Source organism: Chlorocebus sabaeus, chromosome 10, assembly GCF_047675955.1.
Source record: "Chlorocebus sabaeus isolate Y175 chromosome 10, mChlSab1.0.hap1, whole genome shotgun sequence".
Classification (NCBI taxonomy): domain Eukaryota; kingdom Metazoa; phylum Chordata; class Mammalia; order Primates; family Cercopithecidae; genus Chlorocebus; species Chlorocebus sabaeus.
Window position 1 is genome coordinate 124464256 of NC_132913.1, and position 14617 is coordinate 124478872.

General features: G+C 46.4%; 1 long non-coding RNA gene across 5 annotated transcripts in view; it reads right to left on the reverse strand.

Moving 5' to 3' along the window:
* Positions 1–14617, reverse strand: part of LOC119625268 (uncharacterized) — a 174031-nt gene that overhangs the window by 45860 nt on the left and 113554 nt on the right. For 2 of the 5 annotated variants that reach the window (XR_012094337.1, XR_012094338.1), the window contains exon 4: positions 1782–1851. The exons of 2 other annotated variants lie outside the window; for them this stretch is intronic. This is a non-coding gene — a long non-coding RNA (uncharacterized lncRNA). Of the gene's footprint in view, positions 1–1781; positions 1852–10760; positions 14110–14617 lie in introns of those variants that run through there. One more of the 5 variants, XR_012094341.1, reaches the window with a different exon arrangement.

The following is a 14617-nucleotide window of genomic DNA, read 5'->3' on the forward strand; positions in this document are numbered from 1 at the left end:
ACCTCTGAATCTAACCCTAACACAAAGCTTGACCGTAGCTCACATTTCTTGAGCCCGATTCCAGAGAAAAGAAGACCTAACTGCTCTTCTATCCACTGACATTTTTGCAATGCATTATGGATTATCTGTAATCTGGCATGTCACCCTACGAAAATATGCTTCAAAACCAAAAACATAATGGTTTTGTTTTATTTTTATAGTGGGTGGGTTGCAAAAGGCCAGAAGGAAATTCTGTTTTCTAGGCTGCTTATTTTACTTGGAAAGGGAAAATGCCTCTCTAATGGGTGTCCTTGAAGGCAGTCAAAGCCAAGAAAAAGCATTGCCAAGTTTAAGAGTAAATATTCCAAAAAGCAATATTAGCAAATTGTTTTCAGGACCAATGTCCACTACCACCATAATTATTTATTAAGGTTTGGGGTCCTTGGTCATTGTAACATTATAACTATAGAGGAAACCAAATAAAATGAATGCATACAGTAAAAGGAGAAAAATACTCTTCACAGATAATAACAATGGAAAATACACAATTACTTCAAAGCAGCTTAAGTGACTTTAAAAGACAAATATGGAAAAACCAATAGCACCTGAGTATTGATCTTATTCACAATAGTATCAAAAATGTTATAAACATAGAAGTGATTTTGAGAAAATGTGCAGAATATAAATAAAACCTCCAAGGTTTATAGGAAGTCATAAAAGACATCCATTTGAGAAAAGAAAACTATTTCTAGATGCACAGATGAATAGTCCAAACAGACTTTTTATGAATTTGGCAAAAACAATTTTGAAATTTAACTGAAAGAACAGTTGACATAGACTTCCAAAAGGACTGTGTGAAAAATAAAAGTAAGAGGGAAGAAGTTTGCAGTCCCAGCAGATATTAAAAAATATATTTTAAGAAGAACATTCATTAAAACATTAGAATATTGGCTTAAAATATGACAGAGAGAGACTAAAGGAATGCAATGCAGAAACCTTGAGCTAAAGACAATCACATACAGAAATACAGACAGTCACGTGTGGAACTTGACATTTTCTAGTAGCTGCATTTAACAACAGCAAAAATAAATAGGTGAAACTAATTTTAATAATATGTTTGATTTAACCTAATATATCAAAATGATATCATTTCAACATTTCAAATTATTTATTTTTTGAGACAAGGTCTCACTCTGTCACCCACGCTGGAGTGCAGTGGTGCAATCACAGCTCACTGCAGCCTTGACTTCTCAAGCTCAAATGATCCTCCCACTTTAGCCTCTCGAGTAGCTGGGTCCACAGGCACACACCACCACACCCAGCTAATTTTTGTATTTTTGGTAGAGTCAAAGTTTTGCCAGACCCAGGCTGGTCTCAAACTCCTGAGCTCAAGCAATCTTTCCACCTTGGCCTCCCAAAGTGCTGGGATTTACAGTTGTAAGCCATAGCGCCAGGCCTTGAAAAAAGTATTTAATATTAACACAATACTTTACATTCTTTTTTTGTACTAAGTTTTGAAATTTGTACTGTCCACATATTTAATAGCCACATGTGGCTAGAGGCTATGACCTCCTTACAGCATGGATTACAGGTAGGGAATGCTATATGTTATTGAACAGGCATCAGGAAAGTCATGGAGAAGGAAATAGATATTTAATAAATGACATATGTCCTTATAATGATTTGTAAAACGCAGAAGTATATCACGATGAGTTAAAACCACACCATAGGTCATCTGACAAAGTAAGATCTAGATGGAGTAAATCAAACTATTTATAAAACTAAAAAACAGAAAAGCTTACAGTAAGCCAAGCAGTGTCACAACTTGAGTGGACCTGGGTGGGAGTCCTCCTGGTTCCAGGAAAAGCAGGCCTGCAGAGGAGGAGGAGAAGGCGGGGGCATCAGACACTGTGGAGGTGAGTGGCCTGTGTGTGGGCAGAGCCTGGGGAAGACAGCCAGGGGTCCAGGACCCAGGAACCAAAGGCCAAGAGGCCAATTCTAGAGTGATTCAGACAGCGGGTGGGATCAGGCAGGCCTGGTAGGCTGAGGCAGTGGAGCAGAAGTTTCCAGGCACTGGTTCAATTTGGAAGTGCAAAAGGGTGTTGGCCACTGTTGGGTAATCTGTCCACAGTGGACAGGTCCCCACCCATGGAAGCTCCACCAAGGATAGCTGGAGTCGAGCCTGGGGGAGAAGGTCTTGGTGAAGTCAGGATGTCCGAAGAACCATCAGGGTCGTGTGTGCAGCTCCAATCGCAGAGGGGAAAGTGGGATCCCAGAGGCCGCAGACACACAGTGCTGTCAAGTGGGAGAACAAGGGGACCGATAACTGCAGGAGTGGAACACACTGCCATGGGCTGAAGAGCGTCCCCTCCAAACTCACGTGTCGAAGTCCTAAGCTCAATACCTCCTATGTGACTGTATTTGTAGACAAGGCATTCAAAGAGGGAACTAAAGTTAAATTAGACCATTGGGGTGGATCCACTAAGAGGAAATCTGGAGAGAGGTAGAGAGGGAAGATCCTGTGAAGACACAGGGGGAAGACAGCCATCTACAAACCAGGAGAGAGGCCTCGAGGGAAACCCACCCTGTCGCCATCTTGATCTCGGACTTCCAGCCTGCAGAATCCTGGAGAGAACGAATGTCTGTTTGAGACACCCAGTCTACAGTGCTTCATTACGGCAGCCTGAGCTGACTCCACAGATGCTAAAACTGCAGAATGCACCAGGGAGGCCCTCGTCTCCACAGCGCCACGGTAGACCCAGGCCTGGTGTGCGCGGTGGGGCGGGCGAAGCACTCAGGAGCCTCTCCGCTGTGTCCTGCGCAAACCACTTGCCCACTGGGGGATTGGGAAGTCATGTTGAATACGCTCCCGGAAAGACTTCATTAGACTCGGTGCAAGATGGGACCCAATGATAGAGTTGCCAGATAAAATACAGGACACCTAGTGACATTTGAATGCCAGTAAGCAAAAAAAAAAAAAAATCTTTTTTTTTTTTTTTTTTTTTTTTTTTTAGTGTATGTCTCAAATATTCCAGGGGCATGCTTATTCTAAAAGTTATTTGCTATTTATCTGACATCCAAATATAACTGACTATCTTATCATTTTATTCTCTAAATTGGACAACCTTGGCCAAAGGATAAGGAAAGGGCCCAGCCCAGCAGGTGTAGCAAGGAAGTGAAGAGGAAGATAGCGGGGGTGCCCTGACCCGGGCGGGGACCAGGGTGTTCACCAGAACCACCCAAGGGAGAGGATGTAAAAGTAAAAGACAAAAGTCAATGAAATGTTCAACAGATTTAACTACATCAACGTTTTATAACTAACACTAAAAGAAATAAGAAAAAATAACAGACTGGGAGAACCATTACAACAATCTGAAAAAGCCGGTATGAATATAGAATGCTCATTTCAACCGGTAAGAAAAATATCAAAATCTCAGTAGGCAAATAGGGAAAGGATGTGATAAATAATTTGTACAGAAGGCTGTACAATTACCAAACAAGTCTGGAAAAGTATTTTTGTCCTTTTAAGAATTTTTACATGTAAATTCTTAAAAAATTAAGAATAAACTTTCACTTTTTAAAAATAGGACTTAAAATTTAAAATTATTTAGGGAGGATGTGGTTCCACTGATAATGGCCCTTCTGGTAGTGGAAACTCAGCAATATGCTAAGTGGAGTTTCTTAGTGGAAACTTAGTAACATGCTAAGTGGAGTTTCTTAGTGGAAACTTAGCAACATGCTAAGTGGAGTTTCTTAGTGGAAACTTAGCAATACACTAAGTGGAGTTTCTTAGTGGAAATTTAGCAACATGCTCATACTTGTTGACCCAATAAAATAATTCCTGGGTTTTGTCCTAAGAGTAATGACTTAAAATAAAGACAGGAAAAAGGATACGAAATAGTGTATTATTCCATTACTCTGACTATACAATTATGAATACACCTGAACAATGACTAGAAAGAAATACACACACAAAAAAGCATTCGATGTGAATATATTCTTCTCTTTAAGATTTCCTTGGGTCATTAGTATATTTTTATTTTATAATTACCAAACATTAAAGTAAAAAAGCAGTTTCTTTTTTGCTTACAAAGACTATTGACTAAGGTGTGCTCTGTCAGAATTCCTCCCGGCTCGTGACCTGGGGACGGTGGGAGGGTTGGCCGTCAGAGACTCTTAGACCAGCTCAGGGAAGAATTCCATGAGCCTTCTTTTCTGCCTGACATCAGAGTCTGTAGGTCCAAAGCTTTGCTGGCTATCCAGGCCTTCCCTAAAGACTTTCTCTGGCTAAAGGTTCAATGCACTATAGGACATTTCCATTCAATGAGATAGTATTTTTTTTTCTTTTTGAGATGGAGTCTCACTCTGTCACCCAGGCTGGAGTGCAGTGGTGTGATCTCAGCTCACTGCAACCTCCACCTCCTGGGGTCGAGCAAGAACTTGCCTCAGCCCCTGAGCAGGTGGGATTACAGGCACATGCCACCACACCTGGCTAAATTTTTGTATTTTTAGTGGAGACGGGGTTTCACCATATTGGTCTGGCTGGTCTTGAACTCCTGACCTCATGATCTGCCTGCCTCAGCCTCCCAAAGTGCTGGGGTTACAGGTGTAAGCTACCATGCCCAGCTAATATAGTAATTTTTATTTTACAGTTTTTTTTTTTTTAACCTGGAATATTAATGTCTCGCACTCACTCTTCACATTGTCTTCTACTGACCGAAAGCCAAAACCTGAATAAACTATTGTGGTAACAGCCTTTGCATGATCAGGGATAATAACTCTTTGCTGTCACTATACTGTTTTCCAGCACCTAGGAGGAGCAGGAGGTGGTCTGCTCAGTTGTCTCTGAAGTGTCTGGGTTCTGGTTCCAGAACAGACGGCACTGATCACAGGAGAAGGACACTTCATCACGGGTCAGTCCAGTGGACACCATGACTGCTGGGAGAGAGGGGTTTTAAATATCAAGAATTGAGGTCAATATCAAAAACTGTTGGGTTGGGTTTTCTGAGGTTCACAAAGCTTCTCCCACCCCAAACCTGGGGACAAGAGACCACTCCTGTATCAGTTTACTCAGCTGTCATCACCAGATTCCATAGACTGGGTGGCTTACACAACAAACATCGATTTTCTCACAATTTTGGAGGCTGGAAGTCTGAGAGCATGGCATTAGCAGGGCTGGTTTCTCCTGAGACCTCTCTCCTTGGCTTGTAGATGCCGCCTTCTCCCTGTGGCTTCATATGGCCTTTCCTTTGTGTGTGTTCATGTCCTCATCTCTTCTTATAAGCACACCAGTCATATTAGATCAGGGCGCATCCTAACAGCCTTGTTTTAACTTAGTTATTCCTGTAAAGACCCTATCCCCAAACACAGCCACCTTCCAATGTGTTGAGGGTTAGGACTTCAGCATGTGAATTTTGGAGGGGACACAGTTCAGCCCATAACGATTCCTGAGATCAGAAGAAAACTTCTCTGTTAGTAGCCACAAAGCTGCATAGGAATATCATATATATATATTTACAGAATCCTAACTTGTCCTATAAGCAAGAGAGTCATCAAACCTTACACCAACCCCCAAGACAAATGTGCTAGAAGATCCTGACTAAACTGGGTAGTCTGGGAGCGGCAGTATTTTATCACAGGATTCCTGAGATTTTTGGTTCAAACCTGACAGTGTCCCTTGGGAAGGGAAACCCCAGCACACACAGGCCTCTGACGTTAGCCCAGCCCAGTGCCCACAAGCACATCTCCATCTCAGGGGCCTTGGCCCCATGACAGCCAGGGTGCAGTCTCCTTGTCTCAGTGCCTCCAGGGACGCTGGGTGATGACTTTTCTCTCTGCCTTCCTTGGGGCCAGGTCTGGAAGCCCAATGCCACTTCTGTGTGACCTGCAGAGGGGGCTGTGAGTGTCATCTTCCCTGGGTCCAGGGCCACGTTTATGTTTTCTTTATATTGCCACAATGCATCTTAATTCCCATCTGCATGCTCAGCTAAGGCGAGGCCCCAGCACACCACCTCACTCTGATGGGCTCCCTGGCCTCTGACCGCTGCACAGCCGGTGTCCTCCTGTGCCTCTGGGACACGCAGCATGGACCCAGGCTGCTCCCCTCTGCCCTCGCCTTCCTGAGCTCCCCCACTTCCAGGGGCCCTGAGCATGCTCTTAGGCTAGTGGGACATCATTCATGACAGCAGAGTGAGAGCTCAGATTCATTGTCTTTTCTTTCATGCACTTCATCTTTCAGCCATGTCAAGAGCTGGTTTGAAATGCAAGGTATGGTAGGAGAAATCTGTTCAGCTATCTCTGGAACAAACAGAAGGAAGTGTGCACTTTGACAGCCACGTGTAGGTTCTTTTGATGTCCAGCCCCCTCCTCCCCTTCAGGGTGTGAGGCAGGCACACCCCTGTTTGGGACACATCAGTGTTTACTGATCTAATAAAACCCAATGGGCCTTAATGTGGCTCAGGCAACAAATGCCTCAAGCACCCTGTAGAGTTTGTGCACAGCCTACTGTCGCAGTGGGATTACACCGTGGGGCGGATGCCTCTTTCAGAGGAGATGCAGCCAACTCTAACGGGTGTTTATTCTCAGAAGAGGTCAATAGATGTTATGAAACACTTGCAGCTGGGCGAAGAGATTCCAAAACACGCGGCAAGCAGCACGGCTCTCGCTGCCTGTCGGTATCACGGGGCAGGACGAGGCATCTGTCCTTCTGGACAGCATATGTGTGATAGAAAATAAAGTCACCCTGTTTGTTCTTAGCACAGTCTGAGCAACACTGCAGAAGATCCTCTGAGAACTGAACTGAGCAGACGGCTCAGGGTAATGCTATTTGACTTCCTCTAGGGCCACCCCAAGAAATCTGATACAACACCATCAGCTCAGCTCTTCTCCACTGTCACCTTATCACGGATTTGAAAAGCAACTTGAAATGCTTTGCCCTATCTTTATTGGACTATAAGCTCTGAAATGATCCATAAAATTGTTCCTATCAAATGCAAGATAGTATGACCTGCAAAAGACCAGTAAAATTTCAGAACTATGTCTTACATTAAAAGTATAAGGTAATGAGCGTTTTCTGGCTCACTGGATTAACTTTTTTCTGTGGTCACTAAGCATTATAATTTCCAAAATGGATCCATAGTGGAAAAGCAGGGAAATAGAAAAAAATTAAGATCTGAGCTTGGCAGAAAGACCCAGGAGCAGAAAGGGGTTAGGCCCAGAGGAACCAGAGCAGTATGGCAGGACAAGGGCCTTCAGGAAAGCTCATCACTTCTGCTAGACAAAACTGCCTGGGGGAATTGCCTGGCTGTGACCTTGTAGGATAGGTATGCAAGATGATACCATGGGGGGAAACTGGGTGAAGAGTACCTGGGCTCTCTCTACAGTACTTCTCACAACTGCATGGGAATCTTCCATTATCTCAAAACAAAAGGTTTAATTTAAGAAAAACTGCACAGGCAGTGGGTGTATGGTTCATCCCAGTCCCTTCCTTGCCACCTGTACATCTCTTGCGCCATCTTCAAGTTCTTAGGAACAAGAGAGGGTTGTTAGGAGTGTAGGAGAGGCTGGACCCCTTTAACCCTGCATCTCTGGCTCATCGGTTGGCCATGCTGGTTGGAGAGAACTGTCTTGCAGGGAGGGCTGCTCCTGAGGCCATGTTTTTGACCTGGCATCCTTCCCTTTCCAAGGTAACCTGCTGTTGAGGACTCATTGCCAGTGGGCACTAATGCTATACAAACAACACCCGTTCTCACATCTTAAAAAAGCATCACAGAAGTTTGAGATGCAGCCACCTAGATGGGAGACACACTGACACCATGATCCCAGCACTCCTAGAGAAGGAAAAGACCCCAAATGTGGCATATTCATATTTCCTGTGGGGATTGTGAAGGGAGATCTTGGAATGTGAAAGCAGCCTGCTGTTCAAGCTCAGCACAGATCCCAATGAGGGTCTGCATGTAGTAGCAACTCAATAAACGTTGCATTTGAATGAATGAATGAATGAATGCTGGATCCCACAAAGCTGCCTTTAAATACACCTCTAAAAAGAGGCTAGAAAGAAAAGTCTTTCACAGTTCAGAGGCCATTGTATCTTACTGCTTCCTCATAACTTGGGTCTTTGTGATCCAACAGAATTTTTAGGTCAATGCTTGCATTCAAGAGGAAGGTGAATACCACCTCCTTGCTGAGGATACCTTTTCACCATTGGAGAGGTAGCTTCAAGTAGGCCTCCATTCTGGTACCCATTGTCACTAAGGATACCTCAATCTTAATTGCATAAAAAAGAAAACAGCTGTGTTTGCAAGCATCTCCCAAAGTGCAAATGGTCGACTCTAAATAAATACTTTCACAGGTTAAGTTGTGCAGTCTTGGGGCTACATCTCACCACTAACCCCTCCCAGCAGATCTTGAGGGACCTTGAGGGTCAGGAACAGATAGGCATCCGGCTCTTTCTCTGGGGTTCCTCCAGAGCTGAGACTGGTCACATGTGATACCTGCTCCCCACTTTTTAGGATAAAATGCTCTCTCCCAGACTGTTAAAAAACAGTTTAAAAACTGTTAAAAACAAACAAACAAACAACAAAAAACTAGACAGCAGATGATGATTAACCATCCTTCAAATTTCCATCAACAATTGCTGTCACAGGACATCAGGAATACTGGTTAATGCTTGGTCAGGCCCCTGGAGAGATGGCCATTAACCAAAGCAAGGGCAGTGACACAAAGAAATTCAACTCATACGATGACTTGTAAGTAGGGAGAACAATTATTACTAACCTACCCTTCAAGTCACCATTCGCTGGTTTTGGGGAAAAATAATGTTTTTTTTTTTTTTTTTTTTTGAGACGGAGTCTCACTGTGTCACCCAGGCTGCTGGAGTGCAGTGGTGGATCTCAGCTCACTGCAAGCTCCGCCTCCCAGGTTTATGCCATTCTCCTGCCTCAGCCTCCCGAGTAGCTGGGACTACAGGTGCCTGTCACCTTGCCCGGCTAGTGTTTTGTATTTTTAGTAGAGACGGGGTTTCACCATGTTAGCCAGGATGGTCTCGATCTCCTGACCTCGTGATCCGCCCGTCTCGGCCTCCCAAAGTGCTGGGATTACAGGCTTGAGCCCCCACGCCTGGTCTAAATGTTCATTCTATTTTAATGATCAATTCCATCTGATAATTTCAAAAAATGTTTTGCATCTTTATTGGAAAAAATCAAAACACTGTTTCTCAGATGCATGCCCTCTCTGCCTAGAGTTTGTTCTAAGATACTCTTCCCACGTGTAAGAGGAATGATGTCGCTTGTGTGGACCTGTGCTTGGAGGGGTGGGGCTGATGGTCCTGAGCTTGGAATTTTTGGTGGCTGTGTTACAGGAAAGGCAGTCTCGATCCTGACCCCAAGAGAGGGTTCTTGGATCTTGCGCAAGAAAGAATTCAGGGCGAGTCCATAGAGTAAAGTGGATCTTGCACAAGAAAGAATTTAGGGTGAGTCCATAGAGAAAAGTGAAAGCAAATTTATTAAGAAAGTAAAGGAATAAAAGAATGGCTACTCCATAGACAGAGCAGCCCCAAGGGCTGCTGGTTGCCCATGTTTATGTTATTTCTTGATGATATGCTAAACAAGGGGTGGATTATTCATGCCTCCCCTTTTTAGACCATATAGGGTAACTTCCTGTCATTGCCATGGCATCTGTAAACTGCCATGGCGCTGGTGGGAGTGTATCAGTGAGCCAACCAGAGGTCACTCTTATCACCATCTTGGTTTTGGTGGGTTTGGACCGGCTTCTTTACTGCACCCTGTTTTATCAGCAAGGTCTTTATGACCTCCTGTCTCATCCTGTGATTTAGAATGCCTTCACCGTCTGGAAATGTAGCCTAGTAGGTCTCAGCCTCCTTTTATCCAGCCCTTATTCAAGATGGAGTTCCTCTGGTTCCCACACTTCTGACGGCTGGACGATGGCCCCTGTCCTGGCTGATGTTCATCTCGATGGCATTTCCGACTGGCATAGGAGGCGTGAATGGCACAGCCTGGTTGGCCAGTGTTGGACAGCACTCTCATGAGGCATCTTGGAGCATTTGGACAGAGCTAGGGCCCGTCTGAGATGCCGATTCCCATTTTAAGATGGGCTCAGGAACAACGCTGGCCTGCAGAACCAGCCCCCGCCTCCTGGGCTGCCTGCGCTGCGTGATAGAAATGTTGTCTTGGGAAAGAGTGATGTGAAAAATGATCCAGTAAGAAAATGGCAGTGTGGGACATGGTGTGCCGGAGCGCTGGCTGTAGAGCTGTGGTTCTCACTGTGGTCCCCGGAGCATCACTCAGCATCATCTGGGCATTTGCTAGCAATGCAGATTCTCAGGCCCACCCCAGACCCTCTCAATCAGAAACTCTGAGGGTGGGGCCTTGTGTTAACCAGTCCCACAGAGGATTCTAATGCAGGCTAAAGTGTGGGAACCACAAAGACAGCTAGCCTTCCTCGGTAGTAACGAACTGGGAACATAGGAACTTGTGGTGAGTGACTTCACCTCTGGTTTTTTTTTAGGTTCAGAACCTGTGTTCCATCAGTTTCAGTAACTATGCAGCAATAGGACACGTTTTGATCAAACACTTTTCCGCTCCCTGTGCTCTGCTGAACATCACCGAGGTCAGGAAGTGCGTTGTTAAATGCTCACCCTGTGTCTGTTCAAATGTAACCCCCCCCAGGAAGGAAGATGGGTGACCCCATGGAGCCTGGAGTTCAGAGAGGTGGGGCCAAACGGAAACCTATAAATCCATTTCCAGAAAGTCCAAAGTCCCCATCTGTTTTAAATGAACATACGTTTTCAGTGACAGAAGGCGTCTCCTTGAGCCCAGGGGTGAGAGGGTCAGAAGGAGGAAGGTTTGCTGTGGAAATGTGTCCTTCCAAAGCCTGACTGTCAGCATTTGGGCAGCTCCTGAAGGGCATCTGTCTACCCAAAGCAAGGCTGGCCTGGGGGTCAGGGATCTGGAGCTGGTTCCGGAGGGCTCCAGGGCCTTCATTCCTGGGCTGGGCACCCTTCCTGGAGCTGGGATCTCCCCCGGGTGAGTCACCCTCACCCATGTTGGCTGCATGTCCCGAACCACCTCCCCACTCCTTTGGGCCTTCCCATCCCACAGTACCCATTTGTCCTGGTGAAGACAGACTAGGGCTGCCGCTGTGTCTGACTGCGTGGTGGAAGGGGCCCACTGCCCTGCAGCGTCAGAAAGTTCCTCTTACCTCTCCGAGGTATTGGTGCTTACCCACAATTCTGCTTGCAAAGAAGAACGTTTTGAAAATCAGTTTCTACAGCCCCACCTTTTAGACATTTACGGGGCTTTAGAAATAAGGTGCATCTGGCGCTGTTGTGTCGCTGCAGAACCTGACTCGGGGAAGGGTTTAGGAAGGAGGAGATGCTGACACCAGAGTACAAACACGAGGTGGCTCTGCTGGTGGAAACCCCTGGATGAATGCCATTTTCTTATGGATTGGAGCGGAGTTGCCCACTCTTCCTGCCTGATCCTTCTGACCAAATGTGCACATTTGCAAAATACTGGGCTTGAGTCAGGTGTGTCTTCTGGGGCCTTCTAACGAGTTAACCTTGTACATTCCCCAGGAGCCCACCCTCCCGATTTGGCTCCAGGCTTGGGCAGAGGAGACATGCCCTGAGGACTGAATTCAGAGAGTTCATCTTACTGCTCAATTCTCAAGAAACAGAGCCCCCTTCCAGCACCGCAGCCCCTCCACAGGCCCTGAGTATGCTCTTAGGCTAGCGTGGGTTTGAGTGTGTGTCTGAGCACCAGCTGTGGCTCCGGTAGCTGCACCTGCCTGCCATACCTGCTTTCCACCTGCCTTGGGCCTCCCGGCCACCCTTGCTGGGTGGGACTACGAGTCGGGGCTTGTTGGGACACTAACTAAAAAGAGGTGCTTGCCACAGCCTCATGTCAAAGGACACCCCAAGCACCCTCCCTTCATCCCAGCCCCTGTGTGCTCACACACAGATGGTTGATGTATTAATAGTTCTTCCCCTAAAATGTCCCCCCTCATGGAAATTCCACCTCCCTAGAAGACAATGCATTTCTAAAGTTTGCCCCTCTGCTTTTCAGAGAATGAGATGCACACTGCGTGGGATGAAACCCTAGGATCACAGAAATACTTATTTCACTAACCACCGAGCCATTGATTATATTAAAACAAACATACAGGCACACACATTTTTAAAGACAAAATTGAGACAACTTCAGCTTCTCGCTGGCTGCCCCCCAGCCACTCCTCCAGCTCCTGGGATCACACACACACATTCACCACCACTGGGGATAATTTGGTGAAAAATGTCTGAAAGATGCAGGCCGACAGAAAACCACAAATGTCAACAGGAACCATCTTCGGTTCTTTACAACTGCACTTAGGATGCTAACCACAGACAAGGTCCTCAGGCGTTCTTCCCCACCCCTCACCTTTCTCCCCATCACTCTCTCCAACTTCGTTCTTTCCTGCCTTGGCTCCTACAGGAATTAATACTTACTAGGTCTTCACAGCCTTGACTCTCCTGGAGTGAAAAGTGAGTTCTGGGCGCCATCTTGATGTTATCAGATTGGAAAATGTTTTCAGGATCAGCAACCTTTCTCTTCAGGAAGGTGAACCAGCTTAACCACAGCTGAGCGTGGGGAGGTGGGAGGTGGACTCACTGTGAGGCTCAACCTCGAAGGGCCAATGGTTGAGCAAAGCTCTGGGCCTGCAGACAGTGGCCTTCAAGAGTTTTCTGGGTGATTCTCAGCCTCTTTCCTGGGCTGTCTCTCTCCAGACACCTGCTGCTCCACCTTCCTCTCCGGGCCTTTGCACAGCCTTCTCTGCCTGATCTCTCCTATGTGTCCTTAAGAGCCAGCTCAGATACTAGTTCAGGCCACCTCCCTTTTTAGTGCAACGAAGCTAATCACTGCTGTAACCAGGTGGTGAGCTCGCACATCTGAATCATCCAAGGGGTGATTAAAGCACAGATTGGTGGGCCACACTCCCAGAGATTCTGATTTTGTAGGTCTTGGGAGACACCTGAGAATTTGTATTTCTAATATGGAGCTCTTGGCTGCAGCTGCTTCTTGGGGACCACCCTTTCAGAACCATTGCTCTAACCTTGGCTACTCAAACTGTGGTCCACGGACCAGCATCATCAGCATCACCTGGGAGCTTGTTTGAAATTCACAATCTCAGACCTAATAGGCCTAATGAATCGGATTCTGCATTTGAAGAAGATCCCCAGGGATTCCAGTGCACATAAAAGATTGCAAAGCACTCCTCCAAACTGAGCTTCTGGAAGACAAACTTTTTCTTTCCTGTGTATTCCCAGCACCTGGCACAGGACTGAGTAGGATGTAAAGGCTGAGGCTGGAGCAGTCATTCTAGCCTGAGAGCAAACCCATCCTGGACAGGCCTGCCCACGTTGGTGCACATCAGACTGACCACCACACACTCCCAGCAGGTCATTTGGCACTTAGAAGAAAGATCGATCAGCATCTTCGACGACCCACTAGGTTCTGAAATCTCACAAAAGCATACCATCACCTTTACACCCTGGTGACTTAAAATTCAAATTTGAGTTCGCAAAAGGAGAGTTTCCACGTGTATGTTCTTACACTCTCTTTCTGGAAGGGGAGACTGACTTCCAAACCCCGGGGCAGCTGCTCCTAGGACCTAATCCGGCAGGCTGCAGCTGCTGGCTGCCTGGGCTCAGACTCAGAACTCCATTTTCTATTTACAACTTTTTCCTCGTTTTGTTGTTGTTGCTGCTAAAAGTTCTTAGACTTACAAACCTTCTATCTGCCAAGCCCCAGGGCTGATGACCACAGGACTGCAAGTGTGGCAGTGTGTTTGATGACGGACTAGCTCACCTCCATGCCTGCTCCCGATCATTTAGGACACAGAGCTCTGTGGTCTGGAGCGAGCGTGGGCTGCCATCAGCTAAGCAGATGGATAATGTGGGAGACAGATCAGTACATCTGGCAGAAGAGGCCCAGAATTGGGTGACGATGAACGTTTTCATTTGGGCAGATGTAACAAAATCTCCTCGCTCCCCGCATGGGCTATTCCTTGAGGAAGCAGCCTGTGTCTGAGCAGCGTCTTGCATCAGTCACCACGCAGTTACTTCGCTTCGGTGCCCTCGAGTGAAAAGTGGAGGAGGTCAACTTGATATAAAAGCTGTACAGCTAAGTTTTGCCCAGAAAGTATCTTGTAAAATAAACATATGGATAAGGCCATTTAAAAGAGCCCATTATTATGTGTTAAGATTATTGACGGAGCCCCGAGCAACCAGGAGCCAGGGTAGCGGGCTGAGTCCAGGGACAGAGGCGTTCCTAGGAGGAAGGGGCACAAACCCCGCAACTGTGATTTCAACTCATGCTCACGTTGCAGCTGATCCCCTCCCCTCCCTGATACTGCCTGAAAGCATTCTTTCCTATAACCTGAGTTTCTCGGGGCAGAATGTGTGTGGTGGCAGCGAACGGGGGCTGAGCGTTACCAGCTAGGAAGGGGTTTTTTGTGTTCCAACATTGAGGTCCTGGAGTTAGCTCTTGCCTCAAAACCCCGTTTCTTTTTTTGCCAGCCCACCAGCCCAGGATGGGCTCATGCCGAGCTGACAAAACCCAGGCCTGAGTCGAAAACATCTGCC